At 45.8% G+C, this 15,574-nt stretch overlaps 1 protein-coding gene across 1 annotated transcript in view; it reads right to left on the reverse strand.

Annotated features, from left to right (window-relative positions):
* The window catches only part of LOC137626441 (ubiquitin thioesterase OTUB1-like), a 29,808-nt gene extending 14,525 nt beyond the window's left edge, over positions 1-15,283 (reverse strand). The window contains exons 1-3 of the mRNA XM_068357431.1: positions 15,146-15,283; positions 14,107-14,259; positions 2,904-3,028 (exon numbers count right to left, since the gene is read on the reverse strand). The gene's annotated coding sequence lies outside the window, so the exon portion shown is untranslated. The remainder of the gene's footprint in view (positions 1-2,903; positions 3,029-14,106; positions 14,260-15,145) is intronic.
* Positions 15,284-15,574: the final 291 nt, after the last annotated feature.

The following is a 15,574-nucleotide window of genomic DNA, read 5'->3' on the forward strand; positions in this document are numbered from 1 at the left end:
GTAAACAGCGTGGTTTGTATTTCGGTTACGGAACAAATGCAAATGATTGCCAGTCTAGTTCTGGATTGCGATCTGTTCCTGCCCTTAAACCCACCCATAGATTGTTATTACAAATACCTTAATGAATCTTTTATATCTTCTGATATACTGCATGTCATATTACAATATATAAACTATATGCTTATTTATCAATTTATTTAAAACTACCAGCTATCGAAATGTGGTTAGGTCCAGATTATCATTATTCCTTGATAATAATAAAATGATAATTTTGGTTAATAGGAAGTTGATAGTTAATGTGGGTAAGAGTCCTTTAATGCAGTGGTACAAGCTCTATATCAAGGGATAAAGGATAGACTCAGTTGGAAGGATCAAGAGGTTGGACTATGAAAGGAGAGAAAATTTTTTTTTTTTGAAGGAGGAGGAAATATACTTTTAAATGAGAGTATCATACATGTGGACTTCCCTGTACACATATGAGTGGGTATTGTACTGGTCACGGGTATAGTAATCAGTGCTCATTTGATGATGACAAAGGGGATGTGGATTGTGCAGATGAATATAGAGAAATTGATGATGCATTTTGAAAGATTCTTAACCGTTCTAGAAAAAAAAAATATTATTCAAGAGACATAATAAAAAGTGGTTATGAGATGCATGAGAAGGGAGGTAGGTGCTAGGTTGAATGTCATGTAGAATGGAGAGTTACTTGAGGAAGTAGATCAGTTTAAGAACTTGGGGACTGTTGTTGCTATAAAAGATAGAATGGAAGCAGATATACCTCAGAGTGAACGAAGGATGTAAAGTGTTGGGGGCAGTGAAGGGAGTGGTAAAGAATAGAGGGTTAGGAATGTAGAGAGTTCTGTATGAGAAAGCGATAGTACCAACTGTGATGTAAGATCGGAGCTGTGTAAAGAATGAAAGTGACGGAGAGACAAAAATTGAATGTATTCGAGATGAAGTGTCTAAGGAGCGTGGCTGGTCTATCTCAATAATATATGGTTAGGAACAAAGTACTGAGGGTGAAAACGGGTGTAAGAAATGAATTAGTAGCTAGGGAAGATATGAATGTGTTGAGTTGGTTTGACCATGTAGAGAGAATGGAAAATGGCCATCTGCTGAATAAGGTGATGAATGCTAGAGTTGAGGGGAGAAGTATGAGAGGAAGGCCAAGGTTTGAGTGGATGGACGGAGTGGAGAAACCTCTAGGTGATAGGAGGACAGATGTGAGAGAGGAAAAAAAAGTGCGCTAGAAATAACAATGAATGGAGAGTAGTTGCAACGCAGTTCCGATAGGCCTTGGTGACAGCTGAGGCAGCGGCAGTAGGGGATTCAGCATATGAAGCTTCATTTGTGGTGGACTGTAGGGGAGTGTGGGCGGGGGCACCCTAGCAGTACCAACCATACTCAGCTGAATACCTCGTCAAAATCGGAGGGGCAAAGTGAAGAAAAGTCCCCTTTTGTTCTTTTATTTTTGATGTTGACTACCCCCCAAAATTGGGGGAAGTGCCTTGGTAGATAGATAGATGAAATGCATTTCAGAAACACACTGCATGGTCCCTGGTACATCTTTTGCAGTCAAGTATTGTTTACTGACTAATGAAAGGTAAAATATACTGTTTATTTTCAAAAGTAAAGAGTATGCACATTGTTGATACAGTTTCTAATATTTGTATTTCTTTTCATAGCCGAAGGACAACTTGACACATGAAATTTGAAATAGGAATGTGAACACAAGACAGTTACTTTGGGCAAGAGAATAGGTTGCAGATTTCTTCCTCTTTCCAACCATTACCTCAGGCTCTGCAAGCAGAGGAGTCACGGTCTGAGCGACCAACGACAACAAAAACTCTCTCCCGACAGGAGAAACCTCAGGAGTTACTACAACAGGATCCACAACACACTCTTCCTCCCCTTCAAGGCATAAGCCTACCACTGTACAGGTCACGACCTATATTAGGGACATGGGGATAATTGGGAACAATCATGCCCCGTACAAGAATGACCGAGAGAATGTGGATCTACAGCTAGTTAAGCTATAAACCCGTTGCAATGTTCACAATTTCCCCAGCAAGTACAAATTTCCTCGACATCCACTCTAAACATAAGCAGCCAACATACACTTTCTGAAAGAAAAAGATCAAAACTTTTGGTACAGAGCAACAGTACGTCCGTACTTGTGACGAAAACAAAAGGGAAGAGCTATTCGCACGCGCTTGTCACCGGCGGTTAATTACCTCGTTAACCATTTAACCCTTTTACCCCCAAAGGACGTACTGGTACGTTTCACAAAAGCCATCCCTTTACCCCCATGGACATACCGGTACGTCCTTGCAAAAAAATGCTATAAAAATTTTTTTTTCATATTTTTGAGAAAATTCAGGCATTTTCCAAGAGAATGAGACCAACCTGACCTCTCTATGACAAAAATTAAGGCTGTTAGAGCAATTAAAAAAAATATACTGCAAAATATGCTGGGAAAAAAATAACCCCCTGGGGGTTAAGGGTTGGAAATTTCCAAATAGCCTGGGGGTAAAAGGGTTAAAAAGCTGTTCCAGCTCCAATGAAGACATGTTCCCTATTTTACAGGAAGAAAGGTTTGTATACGCATACGAACAAAAATCCCTTACTACTTAGCTCATTACTGTGCAGAAACTTTGAAAGCTTGACCTCACCTTAGTAAGAGCAGGCCTAGGCTAGTTGCCTACTTGAAAGAGATAGGCTTATGTCTATCATTCACTTCAATAACAATGCTACAAAGATCTATTCAACTTTCACTTGCGTTTTGATTTATGAAAATTTGGCCACTAAGTTATTCAGTGGTAAGGTACAACAGATATAAATTGATCTTTAAGAATCTAATAAAGACATAGATACTAGAACACGGCTATAATGAGCCTTACCTTTCCAATTCATTTCTGTGGTAAATGCAGTATTCTAAATATGCAAAGATAAAACCGCGGAGAAAACAGTTTCCATCTGGTCGCGTTCGGCGCACATTAGAGAATTTTGGTAGCAGTGATAATACCTGTAAATAGAGAAAAATTAATGACACAGTAAGTTTTAAATCGGATAATATTCACTTTTTATTTTCCAAATTCCAAGATGAAAGGAAACCCCCTATATTTTCTAGGTGACACAGCAGGGTAAAGGTGCCCTTCAATGTTAACTTTTGGAAATGAAAATTCATTTTCTGTTTCCTTTTCATATTAAGCTACTTTAATAATAAAAACACTAACAACTTTCAATCTTTTCGAAAGAAAAATATCCTTATCTTAGACAGAAATCTAACCTATTGCTTTCTTATCCTTGTAGAGCGTTTTTTTTTTTACCCATTTTTAATTGCTTCTTTTTTTAATGTGGAGATTTAAGACCCATTTTTTAATTCTTAATCCATGCATGTAAGTGGTAATAACTTTTCACCCATACAATTATCCCCAAATTAACTTTTGGGTGAACATTTTTCAATGTACTATGATTGAGTTTAGTGGTTCTATACAAACTTGAGTCACCAAGAACAAACTTTTTCATATATCATTACCTGATTTGTGATATGTTTAACCCCTTTAAAGAATAGTAGAAAATATTTTGATATAGAAAAAATTCTTTTAAAAAGACGGGCCTCTTGAAGAGCAATTTGGTAAAAAAATATAAATCTTCTATACAAAAAAAAATAGCCCATTTCAAATTTTTCCCACAGACTAGATGATAATAATTCTCTCAAGACTATTTTTAAGGAAAATGCCAAAATATAGATAGAAAATGACAAATTCGAAGATAATTTGTATTTTTCCTAACCATACAAACCTTAGCTATTTACAAAGGGTATTACTTTTAGCGTAGCTGAAATGGCGAGCCATTAGAATTTAACGAGGGTGTATTACCCCCGCGCTAGTTAGCGGGGGGGTAGGGGAGTGGTAGCTAGCTACCCCTCCTCCCCCTCACACACAGGTGAATACTCACTTTCACTTAGAGGTAGGACTTGTCTTGGGGGACAGGGCTGGCGGGCAAATATGTGTAAATAGCTAAGGTTTGTATGGTTAGGAAAAATACAAATTATCTTCGAATTTGTCATTTGTTCCGTAACCGAAATACAAACCACGCTATTTACAAAGGGTGACTTATCCCTTAGGAAGGGTGGAAAGTCCCCAGCCATACTGGCTTTGGCTTTACCCGGGGACTCAGAATCCGAGTGAGTCGCACTCGAGAAAAGGAGTCCCTGCACCTCACAAGTTCCTTGCACCGCAAGGAACCATGTGGCCTACGTAAGCTTGTGTGTGAAGGAAGAAGTGTGACCCGTCTTAGGCAGTTGACCTGGAGTTCCAGAAGGAACTCTGGGTTAGGACGTTCCCAATACCACCTCGTCAGGGTATGGGGGACGCGACAGTATTGACTCAATACTCGGAACACAAGGAAGCATGGTTTACCTGCAGAGGTTCGAGGTCAGCTATGCAGAGACCAGGATGCTGCTTCCCCGTAGAGGGGATGATGAAGAAAGAAGTAAGGGCCAGACATACTTCTTTCGTTCATGCAGACTAAAACCTGATAACAATGCCCTCAACCTTCTGCTACCTGTCCAAAAAGGAGCCTGAGGTTAGACCAGCTGTTGTGTAGCCACCACAGAGCGATAGAAAACGTATCGAGACTCCTGTGGGTCACGCCCTGCAGGAAGCGGGCTGCGAAGGTCATCAGACGCTTCCAGACTCCAGCTTGTAGCACCTGCGTCACAGAGTAGTATTACTCGAAGGCGAGGGACGTTGCGATGTATCCAACATCGTGCTGTAGGGAGACGTGACGGGGGAGGGTCTGAAGACAGGTCGAGATGAATGTCCTTGAGTCCGGGCTGAAGAGGTGTACTGGTGACTCTCCCCCCATGTCCTCCTTGTGTTCCCAAATCGGCTGCAACTGAGGCCAAACTGCAGCTGTTCCCAGCGCTAACCTCTCGATTCCTGTACTGGCAAGAAAGAGAAGGTCTTGGGACATCAGACACAGAATGGAGACTCAAAATCTTGAATGAATCGGACCGAAGGGTCGGGACCCTCAGATTCTGAGTCTAGCCAACAACTCAGGAGCGAGCCTGAATGTTGCCTTCCCCTCTTCCTTAGAAAGGGGGGGAGTAGTAAGAGACCAAGAAGATTGCTTACACACTGGCCGTGGCCAGAGTGAGCAGAAGACCCAAGGCGGAATACAATCCGAGGCCTGTCGTAAAAGGGTCTTGAGAAGATCTCTTAAAGGACTAAAAGTCCGAGCCATGCTCCAAGTTGGAGGTCTTCCTCCGACTAGGGCAGGGACGATCGTAGCTTCGCATGAGCGAGAATAGATCCAGCGGGCAGGAAAAAGTTATTCCTTTAAGCCTGAAGGTCAGGGAAAGGCTGAGCGACAGGCTTCATTGCCAAGAGCGGAAAGGAGTTTCCTCCCGCCGAAAGGCAATAAGACCGTTATTGCTGGAGAAGAGGCCTCACGGGAAGAGGTATATCTCCCACGGCACCAACCACCTTAGACTCTTCACTTTGCCTGGGAGACCCCTGTGGATGACTATCGCAGATGACGCGACCTCCGTACCGCGACTGTAGCGGGTTGTCTCTTCTAGAGGAGGAAGCGTAGTGTCTCCAGGCATGAAGCCGAAGCGACGCCCCGGTTCGGGAGAGATGTCGCAGTGTGGTTGCTTGAGTAGCCTGCGCCGTGGGAGAAGCTCTCCCGGGAGTTCCGTCAGGGGAAGCAGAGGGTCCAGAAACCGTTCTGCGCATAGTCCCAGTGGAGCTCTCCCATTGAAAGGTTGACAGACAACCTGGTTTTGTTGAGACCCATTGTCCGCAGACAAAAAGGAGGGAAGACGCAGGCGTCGAAGTTGTCCCACCATCACCGGAATGCATCTTGCCAGAGTCTCGGGGTCTGAGACTGGGGGGAAAACTAGCGGAAGCTTGAGGTTCCAAGCTGTCGCGATCAGGTCCCCCAGATCAGCACTTGCTGGTTACCCAAGGTCAAAGACCCCTAGGTACACTCTCTCTATGAGGCTCTGCTTGGATAGTCTGAGAGAAACATTCCCCTGCCTGGAATGAGAGAGCCGATGGTGGAATTGAGAGAATCTCAATCATCCCGGTATCTCTACTGCAAGATGTGAAGGTGTGAAAATGCGTCCCCTGCTGGTTAGCATGAAGTCGACACGCAACGGGGCGACTTGGCAGGAGCGGTAGGACTGAAGAGGGGCCAGACTAAGGCCCTTAAGCCTGCCTGAATGATGGAGAGGTATCCTTCAGGTCTTGACCATAGGCCTGGACCGGAACATGCCCCCCCCCCTTTCCTTTGACGAGTCCGAGAACCGCATCAAGAATGTGGGGAAAGGACGAGAATATCTACTACCATCAAGAGGCTCCATAGGTCAACACCCATTGCAGGTTTAATAGTTCCGCTGGTCCCATAGGGCCAGGGAGTCCGGTTAAACATTGCCTGAAGCCACCGGAACTTGGATCGCCCCACATGGAACTTATCCTGAGGCGACCGTTCGGACTATAAACGGGTCAATGAGGAAAGAAGAACTAGGAAACGTTCCAAGGTAGGGCTGAAAACTCTGCTTGACTGAGAACAGGTACTGCGACTCTCCTCAGTCTTGCCACAGTCAACCGAAAGGAAGGCTCGGAGGATGTGGTAACAGAATCTGGCGTCCCCAGGTGGTCACCCATCCAAGTGCCGACGTTGCTTAACCTCGCTGGACGGACGAGAAGCGGGGTTTCCAACGTGGTAAGGCGGTTGACTCAATATCATGGCCAGATACTCCAGATGTTGAGGCAGAGGAAGAGAAGGCTCCAAGCAAAATACCATGAGCCCACACTCATGGTCAGCATTCGGAAGCTTTTCCCGGCGCTGAAGAAGGTCGAAACCCGAGCCTACCGGAGTTGACCAGCCCTCCAAACAGCAGAGGAGGCGGAAGTCTGCACCTGAGCGGCCAAGAGGAAGGCAGGGAGAGTTCTCTGGGGAAACAAACCTGCTATGCCACGGCGGGATAGCCACACTGCATCATAAGCAGGAATACTTGCAGTTTAGGCTGAATTCGACGAGCACCCTGGAAGATGGATGGAATGGAAACTGAAAGTACCCGTCCTTCCGATCCAGGGTTAAAGGAGTCCTGTCGCCTCGTTACCAGTCTGATCGATTCTGCTGGTCTACGCTGGCCGAAGTTTGTTCGACAAACTTGATCAGGGCTGAGAGGTCGACTATGGACATCCCCTCTCAGATCCTTCCTTACAAGAAAGGATCGACTGAGGGGGCCGGGGGTAAAGCCGTCGATGATCCTAAGGAAGACCTTCGCCTAAGGTATGGATCATTCTGCCCAACCGGGCAACTCTGCTGATGCTATGGCATAGAGGTTCAGAGACACTGAATTCGCTGACAGAGACGGCAGGCGCGATATCCTTGGCTACTCACAGAGATTGTGCGGGAATGGGCATCGGGAAGCTGTCATTCGGATGAGTAACCTTAAGCATCCTCCCAGCGAAAAAACCTGCAATCCTAGAGTTCGTGAACTCCTTTTAGGACTATGCCCCCCCGGGGGAGTCTCCCGTGCCATCTGTTCCTGACAGGAGGAAACTGCAATTGGACACCTTGTCCCAGTTGTCGTAGCCGATAACTTAGGCCGACGTGGTTGAAAGAAAAGGGAGCTGGAGCCCTGCAGAGTCTGGAAGAAAGCGCCTTGGAGGAGTGAAACCGGAAGTCGATTTACTCCGCACAGCAGATGTTTAAGTCTCTGTCCTTGGGCAAAGACAAAACTCTTCTCAAGGATGGAAGGGTGTCTGAGGTCGTTGACCTCCACAGATGAGACACCCGAAGGAAGCCTTCAGTCAGTGCGTCCAGATGGTAAAACATCGAGCTTGTCCGCAAGTAGATACTTAACGACGAAAGGCCAAGGTGCCTGAGCTCGAGAGGAGGAAAGTACCCTTGATCTTCCTGTAGCTTCCTTGAACCAAACCTCGGGCCGTAACCGAGGAGGGAAAGGACCTGGTAAGCTCCCAGAGGAAGAGGTAAGCAGTCACCCCTTGTCCGATGGAGAAATCTTCAACGGAAAGCCCCCCCGCCAAAAATCCTTCCAGGGCGGGAGAAGGGGAGAGTACTCGTGCAGGAGAGGGGACCCTCGAGACCGACCTCTTGGGAACCAACTTCGCCCTGGGGGAAGTCACCACGAAGTCCACTCCTCTCTTTCTCTTCAGCGTAGGAGAGACAGCCGCTGGTTTGTTACCCTGGCCGGTGAGTGCTGGTTTCATAACCCTCATTAACGCCCGTGCCAGCGGATCAAACCATGTCTGCTGCTCCAAGGACACAGAGTCCGAAATCCTCGCTAAGGTGAAAGGGATCGGGCGATCCTTTGGAGAGGACACGACGGTTCCTGCCTGAAAAGAAGGTGGGAAGAATGCTGTACTGACCTGTCTTCATCCTGCACTACCAACCTGTGCTTGGATGGAGGTGATCCCGAGTGCCGCCTAGGAGCACGCGTCCCTGCTGCTACCACCGGCTGTGGAATTCGCCGCGAACTATGGTCGCGCGAGGGCGAACGGTCGCGCAAAGGCGAATGGTCGCGCGGGCGCACAGGCGAGTGGTCGCGCGGGCGCGCAGGCGAGCGGTCGCGCGGGCGCGCCGGCGAGCGATCGCGCGGGCGCGCCGGCGAGCGATCGCGCGGGCGCGCCGGCGAGCGATCGCGCGGGCGCGCCGGCGAGCGATCGCGCGGGCGCGCAGGCGAGCGATCGCGCGGGCGCGCAGGCGAGCGATCGCGGAGGCGAGCGATCGCGCGGGCGCGCAGGCGAGCGATCGCGCGGGCGCGCAGGGGAATGGGCGTGACGGCGAGGGATCGTGCTGCCGCGTAGGTGAAGAAGATCGCTGGCGGTAAGCGATGGCGAGCAGCATGTGTAGGTGAATGATCGCGTGATAGGGTGCGATGGTGATCAGCATCCGCAAGAGGGCGAGCGTTCAGGGTTGTGCGATGAGGAGCAGCATGCGTAAGCGGGCAATCGTTCAGGGTTGTGCGATGGCGAGCAGCATGCGCAGGTGAATGATCGCGTGAAAGGGTGCGATGGTGATCAGCATCTGCAGGAGGGCGATCGTTCAGGGTGGTGCGATGAGGAGCAGCATGCGTAAGCGGCCAATCGTTCAGGGTTGTGCGATGGCGAGCAGCATGCGCAGGTGAATGATCGCGTGAAAGGGTGCGATGGTGATCAGCATCTGCAGGAGGGCGATCGTTCAGGGTTGTGCGATGAGGAGCAGCATGCGTAAGCGGGCAATCGTTCAGGGTTGTGCGATGGCGAGCAGCATGCGCAGGTGAATGATCGCGTGAAAGGGTGCGATGGTGATCAGCATCTGCAGGAGGGCGATCGTTCAGGGTGGTGCGATGAGGAGCAGCATGCGTAAGCGGGCAATCGTTCAGGGTTGTGCGATGGCGAGCAGCATCTGCAGTTGAGGGTCGCGCGATGGCGGTCAGCATCTGCAGTTGAGGGTCGCGCGATGGCGGTCAGCATCTGCAGTTGAGGGTCGCGCGATGGCGGTCAGCATCTGCAGTTGAGGGTCGCGCGATGGCGGTCAGCAGCTGCAGTTGAGGGTCGCGCGATGGCGGTCAGCATCTGCAGTTGAGGGTCGCGCGATGGCGGTCAGCATCTGCAGTTGAGGGTCGCGCGATGGCGGTCAGCATCTGCAGTTGAGGGTCGCGCGATGGCGATCAGCATCCGCAGTTGAGCTAGTAGCTGGCGAACCATGTTCCTTCAGAAGTGTTGGAGAACGTTGGTGTGCCAGCTGTAACACACGTGGGCGATCTGGAGATCGCTGGCGAGCTGATGATCGCTGGCGAGCTGATGATCGCTGACGAGCTGACGATCGCTGGCGAGCTGATGATCGCTGACGAGCTGATGATCGCTGACGAGCTGATGATCGCTGACGAGCAGAAGGCTACGCGTGGAAGCCTGCGCAAAGAAGAAGAGTCCTTGACCCCGACCTGAACCGAAGTTCTAGATCGCGAGGGCGAACGTGGGCGCACAGGGCACGTAACAGGAACCACAGGGAAGATCATCTTGAAAGCGCTGACGAACAGGAGAGCGCTGACGAACAGAAGGGCGCGCAGGGAAACCCTGACACGCAAGGGAAGAACCCCCGTGGGGGCAACCCTTTGCCCCGAAGGGATCGTTGTCCGCCGGGAGACTGATGTCCGTCGGAAGACCGCTGTCCGTCGGGAAGACCGTTGTCCGTCGGGAAGACCGTTGCCCGTCGGAAGACGAGATTAGACTGCTGTCCATCTGCACCAAGACGGAAGATCGAGAAAAAGAAGTTGTAGGCTGCAAACGGAGATTCAAAAAGGCGCCTCAAGCACCCTTATAGGGAGATGAGAGGCCCTTACGACGAGGCGGACGGAGGGCCTTACGGCGAGGGAGGCCAACAGCAACAGAAGAAACCTCCGAAGAGGAGTCTCTATGAGTGTACTCTCTCGCGAACGAAAGAGAAACACTTCGTGGAAGAGACTGGTCAGCCAGTGACCTAAGAGGGGCAATCCTCCGAAGAGGAGCTCCTGCAGTTGCCCAGCCCCTTGAGCGAAACTGCAGGTGCGACCGCTCAGCACCAAGAGCATAGTCGCACGAAAAAAAGGCAAGAGAAGAACCCCCCAAAAGAGGAAAAGCTCAAGCCTGGACAGGAAAAAAACTTCCCTCGGAAGGAAAGTTATCCGCCCAAGGAGGCAAGCCTCCTGACTGTTCTAAAATGAACTGGAGAGCTGTCCGTCGACACGGGAGTACTACCAGTAGAAGGAGACACGCCCCTGACGACAATACAAGGGGGGAGGCAGCAACAGCCGAATCCCCAGGACTCAACCAGACAGCTCACACCGTTGCTATATTACAGAAACGAACTAGATCGGTAACTGTAAAAAAAAAAAAAAAACAAATAATATTAGTACACATTCATTCCCCCGGGAAGGCTCCGAAGAGGAATCCCGAGGAAAAGGAACAAGAATTACACAACAGGCACGTGCCCTCACAACCACTTACACTCGCGGAAGGAGAGCTGTAACCAAAACAGAATTATAACAATTATAATTATGTAACTATGTAATTATGTAATTTAAAAATGAATGAACACTAAAGAAAAAACGAAAACCCCGAAAGGAATCGTTCTACAAGCTGAAAAATTAACAACTACAATTAGATTCATAAACTAATTGAGACAAAATGTACGGCGTAGCAACCCCACCCACACGGGAAGGAAGCTACAAGGGCGTAGTAAAACATAGTAAAAGGGTGAACGACCTCAAGAGAGAGAGAGAGAGAAAGACCGAAGTCAAACTCGATCGCAACCCATAAAATTAGGCCGTGGTGGCCTAACTGCCGAGGCCTCCACGTAGATATCGTACACTACACACACACATCTGAAAAGGAAACTTACTTATTTCTATACTCAAATATATATACAAACATGAAAACATGTTTACATATATATTGAGTAAAAGAAAAGTAAGCGATTAAGTAAAGACAAAACAGACAATGGCTGCCAAGCGAGGACCAAGACAGACACGTCTGTCACAGTCCGAGCCAAAAGTGAAAGTGAGTATTCACCTGTGTGTGAGGGGGAGGAGGGGTAGCTAGCTACCACTCCCCTACCCCCCCGCTAACTAGCGCGGGGGTAATACACCCTCGTTAAATTCTAATGGCTCGCCATTTCAGCTACGCTAAAAGTAATACCCTTTGTAAATAGCGTGGTTTGTATTTCGGTTACGGAACAATTTATTATTAATTACAAATTTTTCTTCAAGCAATAAGATTTCATAAAAGAAACTATTATATTTTCGCTTAGAAATAAAAAGATATACCACTTTACGTATTACCTGATTAGTTTTGCAGGTTATCAAAATTTTCAATGACACTTTCTTCCAGAAAATTACCAAACCATAATTTTGAAAATTACTAAAGAGTGCTTGGACGAGGATTAAAACTGGTAGACGAGAATGACCATGAATGAGAGGTAAATCAGTTGTTGTTTGCGGATGATACTCTACTGGTTGCAGACACAGAAGAGAAGCTTGGCCGATTAGTAGCAGAATTTGGAAGAGTTTGTGAGAGAAGGAAGTTGAGAGTTAATGTGGGTAAGAGTAAGGTTATGAGATGTACGAGAAGGGAAGGTGGTGCAAGGTTGAATGTCATGTTGAATGGAGAGTTACTTGAGGAGGTGGATCAGTTTAAGTACTTGGGGTCTGTTGTTGCAGCAAATGGTGGAGTGGAAGCAGATGTACGTTAGAGAGTGAATGAAGGTTGCAAAGTGTTGGGGGCAGTTAAGGGAGTAGTAAAAAAATAGAGGGTTGGGCATGAATGTAAAGAGAGTTCTATATGAGAGAGTGATTGTACCAACTGTGATGTATGGATCGGAGTTGTGGGGAATGAAAGTGATGGAGAGACAGAAATTGAATGTGTTTGAGATGAAGTGTCTAAGGAGTATGGCTGGTGTATCTCGAGTAGATAGGGTTAGGAACGAAGTGGTGAGGGAGAGAACGGGTGTAAGAAATGAGTTAGCAGCTAGAGTGGATATGAATGTGTTGAGGTGGTTTGGCCATGTTGAGAGAATGGAAAATGGCTGTCTGCTAAAGAAGGTGATGAATGCAAGAGTTGATGGGAGAAGTACAAGAGGAAGGCCAAGGTTTGGGTGGATGGATGGTGTGAAGAAAGCTCTGGGTGATCGGAGGATAGATGTGAGAGAGGCAAGAGAGCGTGCTAGAAATAGGAATGAATGGCGAGCGATTGTGACGCAGTTCCGGTAGGCCCTGCTGCTTCCTCCGGTGCCTTAGATGACCGCAGAGGTAGCAGCAGTAGGGGATTCAGCATTATGAAGCTTCATCTGTGGTGGATAATGTGGGAGGTTGGGCTGTGGCACCCTAGCAGTACCAGCTGAACTCGGTTGAGTCCCTGGTTAGGCTGGAGGAACGTAGAGAGTAGAGGTCCCCTTTTTTGTTTTGTTTCATTTGTTGATGTCGGCTACCCCCCAAAATTGGGGGAAGTGCCTTTGCTATATGTATGTATGTACTTCTTTTAATCAAGAGCCATTCTAGTTTGCACATTCAGTGGGGTATTATAGTACTTGCCAAATGGTAGCATTATTTCTTAGCTAACTAAGACCAATAACAAAAATATGTTGGCACTCACAGTATATGTCCAAAGGGGTTGACGTTAAATCTTCCCTATTAATTTACAACTGTTTCATAACAGACCCTCTATTTGAAATCTACTCCATTCTGGGGTCAAAGAAATAACCCAAAAATCTCACTTTCCTCAAAACAAACAGCGCATTTAAAACGGTTCCTGGGTCACTGACCGTCAAGTGGCTGAGTTTTATTTTGTCTATAAATCTGTACACTTCCAAAATGTCTTATTAGACTTCTGTCTACTTTATCCAAGACTGGTTTGTATCAAAATTATATTGATGAGCATTTTATCTTTATTCTTCATTCGGCGCTAGTTGCATTTAAAAGCATTTGCATCATCATTTGCTTGGGAAGGAGACGAATAGGGAAAAGTAATAGTTTACAAAATTAGAATGATAGTATGAAACTAGCAAGAAAGCTCAGAAGTTTATGGAGAAAGGGGAAAGAGCAATCAACTCTTGTCTTGCTGAAAGGAATTTCTTTGAACAGATATGAAAATAGGCCTCCCCCTCTTCACCCTGTATTCATATCTATCATCTTTCAACCTGTCCTCTCACATATGTGCTACAAAAAAACAATATTATCTTTACAGGATAAAAGAACGCAATACATGAACTGGAATATTCATGAACAAAATAGCAAATCAAATACAGCACAGAAAATCCCCAAGATATGAACATTCGACTTATGGACTTTCAGAGATAAGAACATGTATTAGCAATAATGATTCAACTTCTTGTAAAATATTTTATTTTGTAAAACCAGCAGCAGGAATTCTTGAACACACATGTAGGATAGCTCACTAGTGTTATATAAAAACATCTGATTGAAATCAATGAAGATGAGTTATAAGCTAGATGACCAAGTTGATCATGTTGGATTTCATAACCCACTAATGGAACATATCTCGTTCATGTGTAGGGGATCTACTGAATAACAAAACTGATACTCACTTGGCAATGATGACTTCTAGAACAGAAAGACGTAGATGTGGTAAATAACTGGCAAGGAGGAGAAGATTACGAGTGTAGACTGCATGTTTATGGACATGAAGTTGGAAATAGGGCATACTCTTTCTAGCCAGAATCAACAAGTTCTGCTGAGTCCTGAAAATTTATGAAAGTAATTTGAGAAGAAGTCAACCCATACTGAACTCTATGACTAGATGAAACAAAGTTTTCTTATGGTAATGACTTGCAAAACCTTGATTAACCAGATAAACTTTTTTTTAAGAGGTAAGTGGGTTAAAAAAATATATTTAATTAACATTAACAAAAAGTAAACTTTATAATGAAAGCAGTATTATCAAATTCAAGCATCACTACAAATATCAATCCTTTTGCCAGTGTGCATGTGTGTTAAAAGCACAATAGCCTGATTGCACAGAAATAATTTGATTATGGTAATATGCGTGATCATAAAAAGTATTTTCGGTAACTAATTTGTACTAATTTTATTAGGAAACAATTCGGGTAAAATTACAACAGATATACTCTGCAAAAATCAAATTATTTGATAATAATTTATTCTTTTTCTATAGACATTGATCATTTACAACTAGATTTCAGAATCTGGCTCTTTAAACTTTACAAAAAGGAATAAATAAACTAAAGCATATATTATATCACTTCCTGAGTTTATACAAAACGTTATTGGTAATTACTCATTCTAAAGAAATGTCACATTTTCATTTTGGCCATTGATCCAGTTAGTACTACATGATATTCAATTTCCATTCTGTCATATTGTTTGAGTAAAACTAAATCAAGAATTAGAGAGGCACTCAAAAGAGAGCACACCTTCGACGCAGCAGCTTATTTCTCAACCTTTTGCACAACCTTGACCTTAATATGTAACAACTGGCATGGATTTTCATACACTCAAATATGAACCAAGTTTGAAGTCTCTGTGAGAACAATGTCCAAACTTAAGGCTCATTACGTGAATTGGACATTTTATTTTGTTCAAAATAAAATAAATTCTTCTACTTACATGGGAATGTCAGAATTTATTGTTATGATGGCAGAGATAACTCTGTTGTATACAGCTGCTTCATCTCTGCTAATGTATCCACCATTAACGAGAAGGTCACCATCTTCCTCAACAGCTGTGGAAGGAAACATAAGTCATTAGACGCATGTACTTTAATAAGAAAAAAAAAGCTAATGAATTCTTCGGATAATTAGGCTTAGAGGTTTTAATAAAATAAAATGATTATATGCAGAGGGGAAACCTATAAAATTAAACTAAATAAGCAACATCATCATACATACAGTACATATACCAAGGCACTTCCCCCAATTTTTGGGGGTAGCCGACATCAAACAAATAAAAAAAAAAGGGAACCTCTACTCTCTACGTTCCTCCCAGCCTGACAAGGGACTCAACCGAGTTCGGGTGGTACTGCTAGGGTGCCACAGC

The sequence above is a fragment of the Palaemon carinicauda genome, chromosome 34 (assembly GCF_036898095.1).
Source record: "Palaemon carinicauda isolate YSFRI2023 chromosome 34, ASM3689809v2, whole genome shotgun sequence".
Lineage (NCBI taxonomy): Eukaryota > Metazoa > Arthropoda > Malacostraca > Decapoda > Palaemonidae > Palaemon > Palaemon carinicauda.